Source organism: Procambarus clarkii, chromosome 83 (assembly GCF_040958095.1).
Source record: "Procambarus clarkii isolate CNS0578487 chromosome 83, FALCON_Pclarkii_2.0, whole genome shotgun sequence".
Taxonomy (NCBI): domain Eukaryota; kingdom Metazoa; phylum Arthropoda; class Malacostraca; order Decapoda; family Cambaridae; genus Procambarus; species Procambarus clarkii.
In genome coordinates, this window is record NC_091232.1 from 19,453,495 (window position 1) to 19,467,765 (window position 14,271).

The window sequence follows — 14,271 nt, forward strand, 5'->3', positions numbered from 1 at the left end:
CCACAGTGAGACCTTCCCTGCTTCTCCTCCCGAAAGCACTAACACTGAGTCAGTGCCTTCCAACTCGGAAATCCTAACTGATCTTCATATCAATTTACAGGACTATGATAGTGCTCCTTTGCTCTGTTCTAATCCTATTCTCGCCTCGCCAGATATCACGAAGCCTTTCATCCTTCATGTCGACGCCAGTGGTACCGGAATCGGGGGCGTCCTACTACAACAACGAAGCGAGGAGGTTCTACCTGTTAGCTACTACAGCTACAAGTTAAAACCTCACCAGAAGAACTACAGCACTATCGAAAAGGAACTTCTCTCCATCGTCCTGAACTGACAGCACTTTGAATCGTACCTACAAAGTGCTCGGTCTACCACCATCTACTCGGACCACAATCCCCTACGCTTCCTGCAGCAAGCCCAATTCAACAATCAACGACTTCTACGATGGGCTTTGTATCTGTAGAATTTCAACCTGGAGATCTTCTACATCAAGGGTTCTGACAACATCATAGCAGACGCCCTCTCCAGAGTCTATGAGGCAGAGGCAGCTACACCTACCACTCTACCATCTGAAGACGTAACTTCACCCATTAGAGCAGGCTTCGGGGGAGAGTTGTGACGATAATCTCTTTCAAGAGAGATTGAGCCTGCTCTTCTCTACATAAAGTTACTTATATATATACAACAATAAGATGCTACCTTCAAGATACGTCTACCAGTAGCACAAAATGCTTTGACCAGGAGGCAAACGTACCCAAAACTCCCCCCTACTCCACACTCCCTCCATGCCGGCTCTGTCATCAACCAGCAAACTACCATTCCCAGCCTGCCTGCTTCTGATTGGTGACCCGCCTACTACACACTTGCACCTCTGCACCTCAGCGCCCTCTACTTAGTCGATGTCTGGGCTTGTACCAGTCATTGAAGTTAGAATATCTTGTGCTCTCAAACTGTGAACAACTAACAGATATATGCCCTGTCTATCAGGTGGATGCTTCTCAGCTAGTGCTTTATTCTCAGCACCTGTTTAATCACTTTTCTGTCTTTATATTATAGAGTAACGTCATTCCTGTTCTTAATTTTTATGTTATAATTTTTGACTTGGTTGTTTCAACTGTACATATCCAAGGGATTATTTTGTTCATAATTTGTTTTCCAAGTTAATTAAAGTTTCATTGTTCATACTGTGTGTTTTGCGTGTCTTCCCTTAATTTACCACAGACAACAGCCAAGCACTCTATCTTTTTTGTAAATGTGACTAGGTATTGAAACCAGCCATTAGGAGGACTGCCGAACATCTACACTCCTACACTTTCCCGTCACAATATATATATATATATATATATATATATATATATATATATATATATATATATATATATATATATATATATATATATATATATATATATATATATATATATATATATATATATATATATATATATATAGTACGCATCCATCAGTCTCAGGAGACTATGGAGTTGCGCTCTGATGTCGGCCTGGAGCGCCGACAAGGCAAATCTGGCCTTGAATAGTAGGCTGAGAAATGCGTTCTGGCTACTAGGTACGACATATATATATATATATATAATTATATATATATATATATATATATATATATATATATATATATATATATATATATATATATATATATATATATATACGCCAGTGGTAGATCTAAGTGTAGTATCTGTTCTTATCAGCTTAATATCTGATACGATCCCCATGTGGGATCCTCGATATTAAACTGATTTTTGCAACATGGCGAAGTGCTAGGAGCTTGCTCCACCTTTGCCGCTGACCGGCCCGGTATTGCAGTACCTCTGGGATCGGTCATATATATATATATATATATATATATATATATATATATATATATATATATATATATATATATATATATATATATATATATATATATATATATATATATATATATATATATTTTTTAGACACTCAACCCACCAGGGGACTCGAACACTGGCCAACAAGGTGGCAGTTGCATGCTGTATCCACTACGCTATACTTCAAAGCGTCATATACTGCTTTGAAGTATAGCGTAGTGGATACAGCATGCAACTGCCACCTTGTTGGCCAGTGTTCGAGTCCCCTGGTGGGTTGAGTGTCTAAAAAGTTATAAACTTCAGCTACTGGAATAGGGTAGTCTGTGCATATATATATATATATATATATATATATATATATATATATATATATATATATATATAAATATATATATATATATATATATACATATATATATATATATATATATATATATATATATATATATATATATATATATATATATATATATATATATATATATATATATATATATATATTGGTAGGAGTCTTTCCTGTAGACATATATTATTAAATATGACCGAAAAAGTAAGATTAATAATTCTAACACGAATTTTCTTTATCTTTCTTACATTTCTTTTCACTGTTGATGGTAATTCAAAGATCAATTCTCGGAAATTCATTTTTATTTCTAGTCTGATGCGACACTTGAGCGCGTTTCGTAAAACTTATTACATTTTCAAAGACTTTAGTTTACAAACACACAAGTGAAACTGAATAGAGCTTCCACATCTTCGAGGTTTATATCTACATTTGGGTGAGGTGGATGAGGTGAAAAACGAACTTTCAACAATGGGTATTCAATGGGTATTAAATTCCAACACAAGACAGAACACGAAACAATGGGTATTGAATGGGTATTAAATTCAAACACAAGACCGAACACGAAACAATGGGTATTGAATGGAAGTAATTGTAGAAAGTCTATTGGTCCATATTTCTTGATGCTTCTATATTGGAGCGGAGTCTTGAAGTGGGTAGAATATAGTTGTACATTAATTGGCTGTTGATTGCTGGTGTTGACTTCTTGATGTGTAGTGCCTCGCAGACGTCAAGCCGCCTGCTATCGCTGTATCTATCGATGTTGTTTGCTAAGATTTCTCTGGTGATGGTTTGGTTGTGGGAAGAGATTATATGTTCCTTAATGGAGCCCTGTTGCTTATGCATCGTTAAACGCCTGGAAAGAGATGTTGGTGTCTTGCCTATATACTGAGTTTTTTGAGGCTTACAGTCCCCAAGAGGGCATTCGAAGGCATAGACGACGTTGGTCTCTTTTAAAGCGTTCTGCTTTGTGTCTGGAGAGTTTCTCATGAGTAGGCTGGCCGTTTTTTTGGTTTTATAGTAAATTGTCAGTTGTATCTTCTGATTTTTGTCTGTAAGGATAACGTTTCTACTAACAATATCTTTCAGGACCCTTTCCTCCGTTTTATGGGCTGTGGAAAAGAAGTTCCTGTAAAATAGTCTAATAGGGGGTATAGGTGTTGTGTTAGTTGTCTCTTCAGAGGTTGCATGGCGTTTCACTTTCCTTCTTATGATGTCTTCCACGAAACCATTGGAGAAGCCTTTGTTGACGAGGACCTGCCTTACCCTACAGAGTTCTTCGTCGACTTGCTTCCATTCTGAGGTGTGGCTGATAGCACGGTCGACATAACCGTTAACAACACTCCTCTTGTACCTGTCTGGGCAGTCACTGTTGGCATTCAGGCACATTCCTATGTTTGTTTCCTTAGTGTAGACTGCAGTGTGGAAAACTCCGCTCCTTTCCATGACTGTTACATCTAGAAAGGGCAGCTTCCCATCCTTCTCCATCTCGTAAGTGAAACGCAACACAGAATTCTGCTCAAATGCCTCCTTCAGCTCCTGCAGATATCTGACATCAGGTACCTGTGTAAAAAAATTTCCTTTGAAAAATATTCTAAGGAAACTACTCCAAGCTTGTACTAAAGAGGCACCCTTCTTGAGCCCGGATGGACACATGTAAAAGCAAGTAGATGGGGTCGCCATGGGTTCTCCCCTAGGTGTCGTGTTTGCAAACTTCTACATGGGTACCATCGAGCAAAAAGTCTTAGTCGACATGATCTTGAAACCGGCCATATACTGCAGGTATGTTGACGACATTTTTACACAGGTACCTGATATAAAAATGTACCTGGCCTGTAGTTCAGTGCCTCTTGCCTGTCTCCCTTTTTGTATATTGGGACCTCATTTGCCGTCTTCCATATTTCTGGTAGGTCTCCTGTCTCCAGTGACCTACTATACACTATGGAGAGTGGCAAGCAAAGTGCCTCTGCACACTCTCTCAGTACCCATGGCGAGATCCCGTCTGGACCAACAGCCTTTCTAACATCCAGATCCAGCAGGTGTCTCTTGACCTCCTCTATCGTAATTTCGAACCCTTCCAAGGCCGCCTTGTTTACTTCCCTTTCTCCTAGCACAGTGACCTCATCTTGTTCTGTTGTGAAGACCTCCTGAAACCTCTTGTTGAGTTCTTCACACACCTCTTTATCATTCTCTGTATACCTTTCCTCGCCTGTTCTAAGTTTCACTACCTGTTCTTTCACTGTTGTTTTCCTTCTGATGTGACTGTGGAGTAGCTTTGGTTCGGTCTTGGCTTTGTTTGCTATATCATTTTCATAACTTTTCTCTGCCTCTCTTCTCACCCTGACATACTCATTCGTGGTTCTCTGGTATCTCTCTCTGCTTTCAGGTGTTCTGTTATTCCGGAAGTTCCTCGAAGCCCTTTTGTTCCGTTTCTTTGCTTCCATACATGCCCTATTATACCATGGATTCTTCTTTTGCATCTCGGATTTTTCCTTATGGGCCGGGATGTATCTGCTTACTGCCTCCTGACACTTTTGGGTGACATAGTCCATCATATATTGTACAAATTTAGCTCTGAGGTCTGTGTCCCAAGGTATTTCCCTTAGGAAGCTTCTCATCTCCTCATAATTTCCCTTTCGGTAGGCCAGCCTTTTGTTTCCTAGTTCTTTTTTGGGGAAGATAATTCTTAGCTCTACCAGGTACTCAAAGTTCAATACACTGTGATCACTCATTCCCAAGGGCGCTTCCATATTGACTTCCCTTATATCCCACTCATTTAGGGTAAATATCAGATTAAGCATTGCTGGTTCATCTTCTCCTCTCATTCTTGTTGGATCCTTGATGTGCTGGCTTAGAAAGTTTCTTGTTGCCACGTTCAGCAGCTTAGCTCTCAATGTTTCTGGTCCTCCATGTGGGTCTCTGTTCTCCTAATATATCTTCCCATGGTTGAGGTCTCCCATGATTAGTAGTCCAGATCCATTTCTGCTAGCAACAGAAGCTGCTCTCTCTATTATGTTAATGGTGGCCATGTTGTTTCTATCATACTCCTGTCTGGGTCTTCTGTCATTTGGTGGTGGATTATATATGACTACGACTATAATTTTTTGCCCTCCAGTAGTTATTGTACCTATTATGTAGTCACTGAAACCTTCACATCCCTGAACTACAATCTCAAAATCCCAGCCTTTTCTTACCAGCAGGGCTACACCACCACCACCTCTTCCTTCTCTCTCTTTCCTCATAACATAAGAGTCCTGTGGGAACACTGCATTTGTTATGGTTTTCGTTAGCTTTGTTTCTGTGAGAGCTATTATGTCTGGGTTTTCCTCTAGTACCCATTCTCCAAGTTCATTTGCTTTATTTGTAATTACATCTATGTTAGTGTACATTGCCTTGAGGCTCACTTTCTTCTGTCCCTTCTCAAATCTCCTCCTTGGTGAGTGTTCCCTATGAGTGTGTATGTATGTGTGTGTACTTACCTATTTGTACTCACCTATTTGTGCTTGCAGGATCGAGCATTGACTCTTGGATCCCGCCTTTCCAGCTATCGATTGTTTACAGCAATGACTCCTGTCCCATTTCCCTATCATACCTAGTTTTAAATGTATGAATAGTATTTGCTTCCACAACCTGTTCCCCAAGTGCATTCCATTTTTCCACTACTCTCACGCTAAAAGAAAACTTCCTAACATCTCTGTGACTCATCTGAGTTTCCAGTTTCCACCCATATCCCCTCATTCTGTTATTATTACGTGTGAACATTTCATCTATTTCCACTTTGTATATTCCCCTGGGTATTTTATATGTCCCTATCATATCTCCTCTCTCCCTTCTTTTCTCTAGTGTCGTAAGGTTCAGTTCCTGCAGACGCTCTTCATATCCCATCCCTCGTAACTCTGGGATAAGCCTTGTCGCAAACCTCTGAACCTTCTCCAGTTTCTTTATGTGTTTCTTCAGGTGGGGGCTCCATGATGGCGCGGCATACTCTAAGACGGGTCTCACTTAGGCAGTGTAAAGCGCCCTGAAAGCCTCCTCATTTAGGTTTCTGAATGAAGTTCTAATTTTCGCCAGTGTAGAGTATGCTGCTGTCGTTATCCTATTTATATGTGCCTCAGGAGTTAGATTAGGTGTCACATCCACTCCCAGGTCTCCTTCTCGAATCGTTACAGGTAGCCTGTTCCCCTTCATTGTGTACTGTTCCTTTGGTCTCCTATCAACTGATCCCATTTCCATAACTTTACATTTACTGGTGTTAAACTCCAGTAGCCATTTCCCTGACCATCTCTGCAACCTGTTTAAGTCCTCTTGGAGGATCCTACAATCCTCGTCTGTCACAACTCTTCTCTTTAATTTGGCGTCATCCGCAATCACTGACATGTAAGATTCCACTCCTGTAAAATATCATTTACGTAAATTAGAAAGAGGATTGGTCCCAGCACCGATCCTTGAGGTACTCTACTTGTTACTGTTCGCCAGTCCGACTTCTCGCCCCTTACCATTACCCTCTGGCTCCTTCCTGTTAGGTAGTTCTTCACCCATACTAGGGCCTTTCCGCTTACTCCTGCCTGCCTCTCAAGTTTGTATAGAAGTCTCATGTGCGGTACTGTATCAAAGGCCTTTTGGCAGTCAAGAAATATGCAGTCTGCCCAGCCTTCTCTGTCCTGCCTTATCCTTGTTACTTTATCATAGAATTCTAAAAGGTTTGTTAGGCATGATTTCCCTTTCCAGAACCCATGTTGGTGCTTGTTTACAAACCCAATGCTCTTCAGGTGTTCAACAAGTCTTAGCCTAATTATTCTTTCAAGTATTTTGCAGGGGATGCTTGTCAGTGATACGGGTCTGTAGTTAAGTGCCTCCTCCCTATCATCTTTCTTGAAAATCGGTACGACATTTGCCTCCTTCCAGCAACTGGGCAATTCTCCCGACATAAGTGACTCATTAAAGATCATTGCCAGAGGCACGCTGAGAGCCTGTGCTGCCTCTTTAAGTATCCACGGTGATACTTTGTCTGGTCCAACAGCTTTATTTGCATCCAGTGTTGTCAACTGTTTCATTATCTCCTCTGCTGTCACCTCTATATCTGATAGTCTTTCATCTTGGGTAATCGCTTCTAACAATGGGAGCTGCTCAGGCTCGATTGTGAACACTCCATGGAAATTTGCATTCAGTACCTCGCAGATTTCCTTGTCGCTTTCTGTATATGCCCCTTTTGTTTTCCTCAGTCTTGTCACTTGGTCATTTACCGACATCTTCCTTCTTATATGGCTATGTAGTAATTTAGGTTGCTTTTTCGCTTTGACTGCAATATCATTCTCATAATTTCTTTCCGACACTCGTCTTATGTTAATGTAATCATTCCTAGCTCTGTTACAACTAATCCTGTTGTCCTCTGTCCTTTGTCTTCTGTACTTCCTCCACTCCCTCCTGCTTCTCACCTTTGCCTCCTGACACTGTTTATTAAACCATAGGTTATTATATTCCCTCCTGCTTTTTTCCTTTATAGTTGGAATAAATTTCTCTTCAACCTCCTTCCATTTCAATATGACTTGGTTCATCATACCTTGCACTGTTTTTCCTCTAAGTTCTTCCTCCCACTGCACTTCTCCCAGGTAGTCCCTTGTCCTTTTGTAGTCCCCTTTTCTGTAATCAAGTCTCCTTTTCCGGACCTCTTGTCCTTTGGTCACACTTTTAAGCTCCATCATGTAGTCAAAAGCTAGGACACAATGGTCACTGGCTCCTAGTGGTATTTCATGTTCCAACTGCTCGATGTCTTCTACATTCTGGCTGAAAATGAGATCTAATAGGCTGGGCGTATCCCCTCCTCTTTCCCTAGTATCTTCCTTCACATGCTGTGTTAGGAAATTCCTGTCAATAACGTCTACCAGCTTCGCTCCCCAGGTCTCCTCCCCGCCATGGGGATTCTTCGTTTCTCAATCTATCTCTCCGTGATTTAGGTCCCCCATTACCAGCAGCTTCGCTCTCATTCTATGCGCTATAGTTGCTGCAGTTCATCTATATATGTCTTGTTGCTGTCCTCGTACTCCTGCCTGGGACTTCTACTGTTTGGTAGGGGATTGTAGAGTATCAAGATTACAATCTTCTTCCCATCCACTGTCAGAGTTCCATGTATGAAGCGCGTGCTTTCATTGGTACCCGGATTTTCCAGCTCATCAAACTTCCATTTTCGCTTTATTAGGAGTGCCACTCCTCCTCCCTGTCTCTGTGTCCTTTCTTTTCTTATCACCTGGTACCCCTCTGGAAAGATTTCATCCGAGATCATGCCATTTATTTTAGTTTCCACTATTGCCACTATGTCTGGGTCTGCCTCACTAACTCTTTTTTTTATCTCTTCTGCTTTATTGGCTACCCCATCAGCATTGGTGTACCAAACCCTGAGACTCTACTTGCAAACTCGGGTGTCAGAGTTCCCCCTTTCACCGGGGGTCTGGGGGAAACTGGGGGGAGTCTGGGGGGCGAGTGGGGGCTGTGAGGGTGCTAGGGGGGTGCCTGGGAGTGCTTAGTAGGCGAATGGGGTCTGGGCATCTAGGTGGGTAGGAAGGGCATAATGGGTCTGAATAGCATCAGCATTGGTGTACCAAACTTGAGACTCTTCTTGGAAACTCTGGTGCCAGAGTTCCTCCTATCACCGGGGGCCTGGGTGGGACTGGGGGGTGTCTGGGGGAGGGGGGCGAATGGGGGCTGTGGGGGTGTCTAGGGGGGTGCTGCGGGGGGTGCCTGGGAGTGCCTGGTAGGCAAATGGGGTATGGGCATCTAGGGGGGTCGGATGGGCATAATGGGTCTGAAAATTAGGGAGGGTCTGAATGGCATTGGGGGATTGAGAAATAGAGTGAGACTAAGAGTCAGATAGAGGTTGAGAGGTTGGGGGGGAGAGGGATATTGAGGACAGAGGGCTGAGAGGAGAATGGAGCATGGGTGCTGGGAGTGGAAGAGAGGGTGTATTAGTTAAGGGGGAATCAGGGGTAGGTGGGGGTTTTGGGGTAGAAGAGGGGAAGAGGGAGATGGGGGAAGGTGTTAGGGGGTCACAAGGTGAGGGGGTTAAATGGGTAGGGTTTGGGGGTGAGTGTAAGAGGGGTGCAGTGGAAGCTGGGATGGAATTGAAGGGAATGGAGTAGAAGGGGCAGGGGAGTAGAAAGGGGTAGTAGGGGAAGGGGGGATGGGAAGGTGGGTTTGGGGAGGGCATGGCTTAACCCACTGGGGTCGTTGACAGGTGTGATGTAGCAGGGACAGGGGAATCGTTGGTGAGGTGCAAATGTGGAAGGGACAGGGGGGTTTTGGGGTGATGAAGCAGGGGGGGTTTTGGGGGGCTGAGGCAGGGGGAAGGTATAGGAGGGCTGAGTTGGGGAGGATGCGACCTGGGAGGTGGCCTGGGAGGTGACCTGGGATGTGACCTGGGAGATGAGACTACTTGAGAGGCTAGTTCGGGGTTATGCTTGCCATCTATTCTTGTGGGCTATTTGCTCATCTTTCGTCATAAACCTCTCTATAAACACATTGTAATGGGTTTCACTTCCTCTGAGTAAATGCTTGTTCCTCATTATGTACTCCACAGCCTCCTCATTGGAGAATTGCACCAGAACAGGTCTATTCTTGGTACAATTGTAAGGTCCAACCCGCCGGCTGATATCCACCTCGTGTTCTGCCATTCCTGCTCCAATACATCTCAATATCTCATGCAATTCATATTTTTCCGTCTCTATTCTCTGTTGTCTTGTTGGTGCCCCAGATTCAAATAATCCATGTATTATAATAGACCATCTCCTCACTAATTCATTGTCATGCTGGTAGCCTGTCCCCTGGGGATTCTCCATCCCAACCGCAGTCACTAACCCATCCCCCACTAATCCTCTGTCCTTAGCCATGCTGTTAATCCTTCCTAATTCGTTTGTGATCCGAGCACACTCCCTCTCCCAGTCCTCTCTTCCCTTCCTAATCTCTTCCTGAATATAGAGCATAAGTTCTTGTTTCTGCCTCTCTACCGCATCCTGTATTTGCTGAAATAACTCGCTTTTAATCCCTTGGATTAGACCCTCCATCCAATCACTCCTTCTCTCTACAAATTTCCCTATTAATTTGTCTATAAATCTGTCCTCCTCCTCATCCCTGCTGGTGATTGACCTTGAACCCCTTCCTGATCTTGTCATTGCTGTAACAACCTAGCCAAAAAGGCACTCCTCAATACCTTGCACAATCTGCAGCACAAACAGGCGAGAAAGTACTCCACACGGCTGGTCAAGATGTGAGGTCGCTGCGTCCCGCGTCACAGCTGGTGAGGTCACTAGCAAGGCTCCGGCTCTACAATTTCACAATACCACGATGTACTCAACACTTATTTTCAGTGGTGCTGTTTCTACTGTTTTTCTTCAACAGTAGAAACAGCATTTGTGTGTGTGTGTGTGTGTGTGTACTCACCTAGTTGTGCTTGCGGGGGTTGAGCTCTGGCTCTTTGGTCCCGCCTCTCAACCGTCAATCAACAGGTGTACAGGTTCCTGAGCCTATTGGGCTCTATCATATCTACACTTGAAGCTGTGTATGGAGTCAGCCTCCACCACATTGCTTCCTAATGCATTCCATTTGTCAACCACTCTGACACTAAAAAAGTTCTTTCTAATATCTCTGTGGCTCATTTGGGCACTCAGTTTCCACCTGTGTTCCCTAGTGCGTGTGCCCCTTGTGTTAAATAGCCTGTCTTTATCAACCTTGTCGATTCCCTTGAGAATCTTGAATGTGGTGATCATGTCCCCCCTAACTCTTCTGTCTTCCAACGAAGTGAGGTTCAATTCCCGTAGTCTCTCCTTGTAGCTCATACCTCTCAGCTCGGGTACTAGTCTGGTGGCAAACCTTTGAACCTTTTCCAGTTTAGTCTTATGCTTGACTAGATATGGACTCCATGCTGGAGCCGCATACTCCAGGATTGGTCTGACATATGAGGTATATAATGTTCTGAAAGATTCCTTACACAAGTTTCTAAAGGCGTTCTTATGTTGGCCAACCTGGCATATGCTGCTGATGTTATCCTCTTGATATGAGCTTCAGGGGACAGGTCTGGCGTGATATCAACCCCCAGGTCTTTCTCTCTCTCTGACTCTTGAAGTATTTCATCTCCCAAGTGATACCTTGTATCTGGTCTCCTGCTTCCTACCCCTATCTTCATTACATTACATTTGCTTGGGTTAAACTCTAACATCCATTTGTTCGACCATTCTTGCAGCTTGTCCAGGTCTTCTTGAAGCCTCAAGCTGTCCTCCTCTGTCTTAATCCTTCTCATAATTTTGGCGTCGTCAGCAAACATTGAGAGTAATGAGTCTATACCCTCTGGGAGATCATTTACGTATATCAGAAACAGGATAGGTCCAAGCACAGAGCCCTGTGGGACTGAACTGGTGACTTCACGCCATTCTGAGGTCTCACCCCTCACCATAACTCTCTGCTTCCTATTGCTTAGGTACTCCCTGATCCACTGGAGCGCCCTACCAGTTACTCCTGCCTGTTTCTCCAGCTTATGCATCAACCTTTTATGGGGTACTGTGTCAAAGGCTTTCCGACAGTCCAAAAAAATGCAGTCCGCCCATCCTTCTCTTTCTTGCTTAATCTTTGTCACCTGATCATAGAATTCTATCAAGCCTGTAAGGCAAGATTTACCCTCCCTGAACCCATGTTGATGGGTTGTCACAAAGTCTCTTCCCTCCAGATGTGTTACTAGGTTTTTTCTCACAATCTTCTCCATCACCTTGCATGGTATACAAGTTTACGACACTGGCCTGTAGTTCAGTGCCTCTTGTCTGTCACCCTTTTTAAATATTGGTACTACATTAGCAGTCTTCCATACTTCTGGTAGGTCTCCCGTTTCCAGTGACCTACTATACACTATGGAGAGTGGCAAGCAAAGTGCTCCTGCACACTCTTTCAATACCCATGGTGAGATTCCATCCGGCCCAACAGCTTTTCTCACATCCAGCTCCAATAGGTGCTTCTTCACCTCAGCTCTTGTAATTTCGAACCTTTCCAAGGTCACCTGGTTTGCTACCACCTCTCCTAGCACCGTGACTTCTCCCTGTTCTATTGTAAAGACCTCCTGGAACCTTTTGTTGAGTTCTTCATACACCTCTTTGTCATTCTCTGTGTACCTGTCCTCGCCCACCCTAAGTTTCATCACCTGTTCCTTCACTGTTGTCTTCCTCCTGATGTGACTGTGTAGTAGCTTTGGTTCGGTCTTGGCTTTATTAGCTATATCATTTTCATACCTTTTCTCAGCTGCTCTTCTCACACTAACATACTCGTTCCTGGTTCTCTGATATATCTCTCTATTCTCTGGTGTTCTGTTATTACGGAATTTCCTCCATGCCCTTTTGTTCAGCTCCTTTGCTTTCATATATTCCCTATTAAACCACGTATTCTTCCTTTGCTTCTCTGTTTTTTCCTGTTGGGCTGGGACAAACCTGCTTACAGCCTCCTGACATTTGTGGGTGACATAGTCCATCATGTCTTGTACGGACTCTATCAATTGGGCTCTATCATATCTACACTTGAAACTGTGTATGGAGTCAGCCTCCACCACATCACTTCCTAATGCATTCCATTTGTCAACCACTCTGACACTAAAAAAGTTCTTTCTAATATCTCTGTGGCTCATTTGGGCACTCAGTTTCCACCTGTGTCCCCTAGTGCTTGTGCCCCTTGTGTTAAACAGCCTGTCTTTATCAACCCTGTCAATTCCCTTGAGGATCTTGAATGTGGTGATCATGTCCCCCCTAACTCTTCTGTCTTCCAACGAAGTGAGGTTTAATTGTATGTGTGTGTGTATGCGTGTGTGTGTGTGTGCGTGTGTGTGTGTTTATTGTGGGAGTGGCACAGTGGGGGATGGGGTTAACCGGTGGAGGGATGGAGGGAGAGGGGGTGAAAGGGAGTGAGGGAGAGGGAATTAGGGGGAGAGAGAGAGAGAGAGAGAGGGAGAGAGAGAGAGAGAGAGCAAGAGAGACCCTGGGGGCGAGGGCGCTACGGCCCTCTCGGGTCGCAACTGGGTTCTTACTCTGATGTTGTTAGAGGAAGGGTATCCGGCTCCAAGCCAGTAGTGGCTTTCAAGGGATGTGATCTGTAACGCAAGTAAATTAAAGGGGAAGGGAAATAAAGTCAAAACTTAATATAATATAATTATCACCGTCACCAATAAATAAGATATAGACGATTACACGGGAGGGGGGTATAAACACTATAATACACGATGTAGTCTTCCTCTGAAGACCCTGGACGTTCACGGTGCCAAGCTCTTGGTGCTCTCGTGGCCTCACGACAAATCTTTCGAGAATCTTGAGTCTACCCCGGCCACAGGCCAGCCAAAACACAGTTCCACTGGGGGCACCGTCGTGGAGGCCGTCAACCACAAATCCAGCAGATAGCTGGCAGGTTCCAAATCAGCGACGCTGGTTAGGCCACTCCATGAGCGATACTAGGGTCGCGCCCTAGTCAGGAGCCTCGTGTGATACCACAGATCACTCTCCTTTCCACAACTCCCCAGTGGTTAAGCGTCTCCACCAGTCAGTCCCGGGTATGACAATCCTTCAACTGCCGCTTCACAGGCAGGGTAACACCACAGTGTTCATCCGGGGGGCGACTCACAGCTGCTGCAGCAAAACACTTGGTGACGAGACGGCTGCCTTGGGTAGACTGATCCAACTTCCATTACAGCAGTCCCAGGTCGACTCTGTAATCAGACACGTCATCAGTAACAGGGACACACAAAAGCACCTCACTTACAGGCTTAGACACAAACGCCCGACGTATCCACTCCATAGATGGCGTTGTTGTCTGAGCACCACCTCACCAGAGGTCAGCAGCGGCTGTGTTGTGAGCTGAACAGGACTGGAAACTGGCCCTCGTGGCCAGTACACCTCGTCCTCACCAGGCGTTGTCGTCCATTTGGAGGGGGTTTCGGGAGCTGACCCACAGATGGCGCGGGCGTCACTGCTCCGTGCTCGGACGCTGGGCTCGGGTCCGTAACACCTCCCCAACAAAAAGAATTTGGTTTGGGGTTCTTTAAAGAGAAACACAAACCAAATTAGTACG

The 14,271-nt window shown here is 44.4% G+C and overlaps 1 non-coding gene across 1 annotated transcript; it reads left to right on the forward strand.

Moving 5' to 3' along the window:
- The first annotated feature begins 1,657 nt into the window (after nt 1-1,657).
- LOC138358498 (U2 spliceosomal RNA) lies at nt 1,658-1,846 on the forward strand. The gene has a single exon (XR_011225425.1). It is a non-coding gene; the product is annotated as a U2 spliceosomal RNA (small nuclear RNA).
- The last annotated feature ends 12,425 nt before the right edge of the window (nt 1,847-14,271 follow it).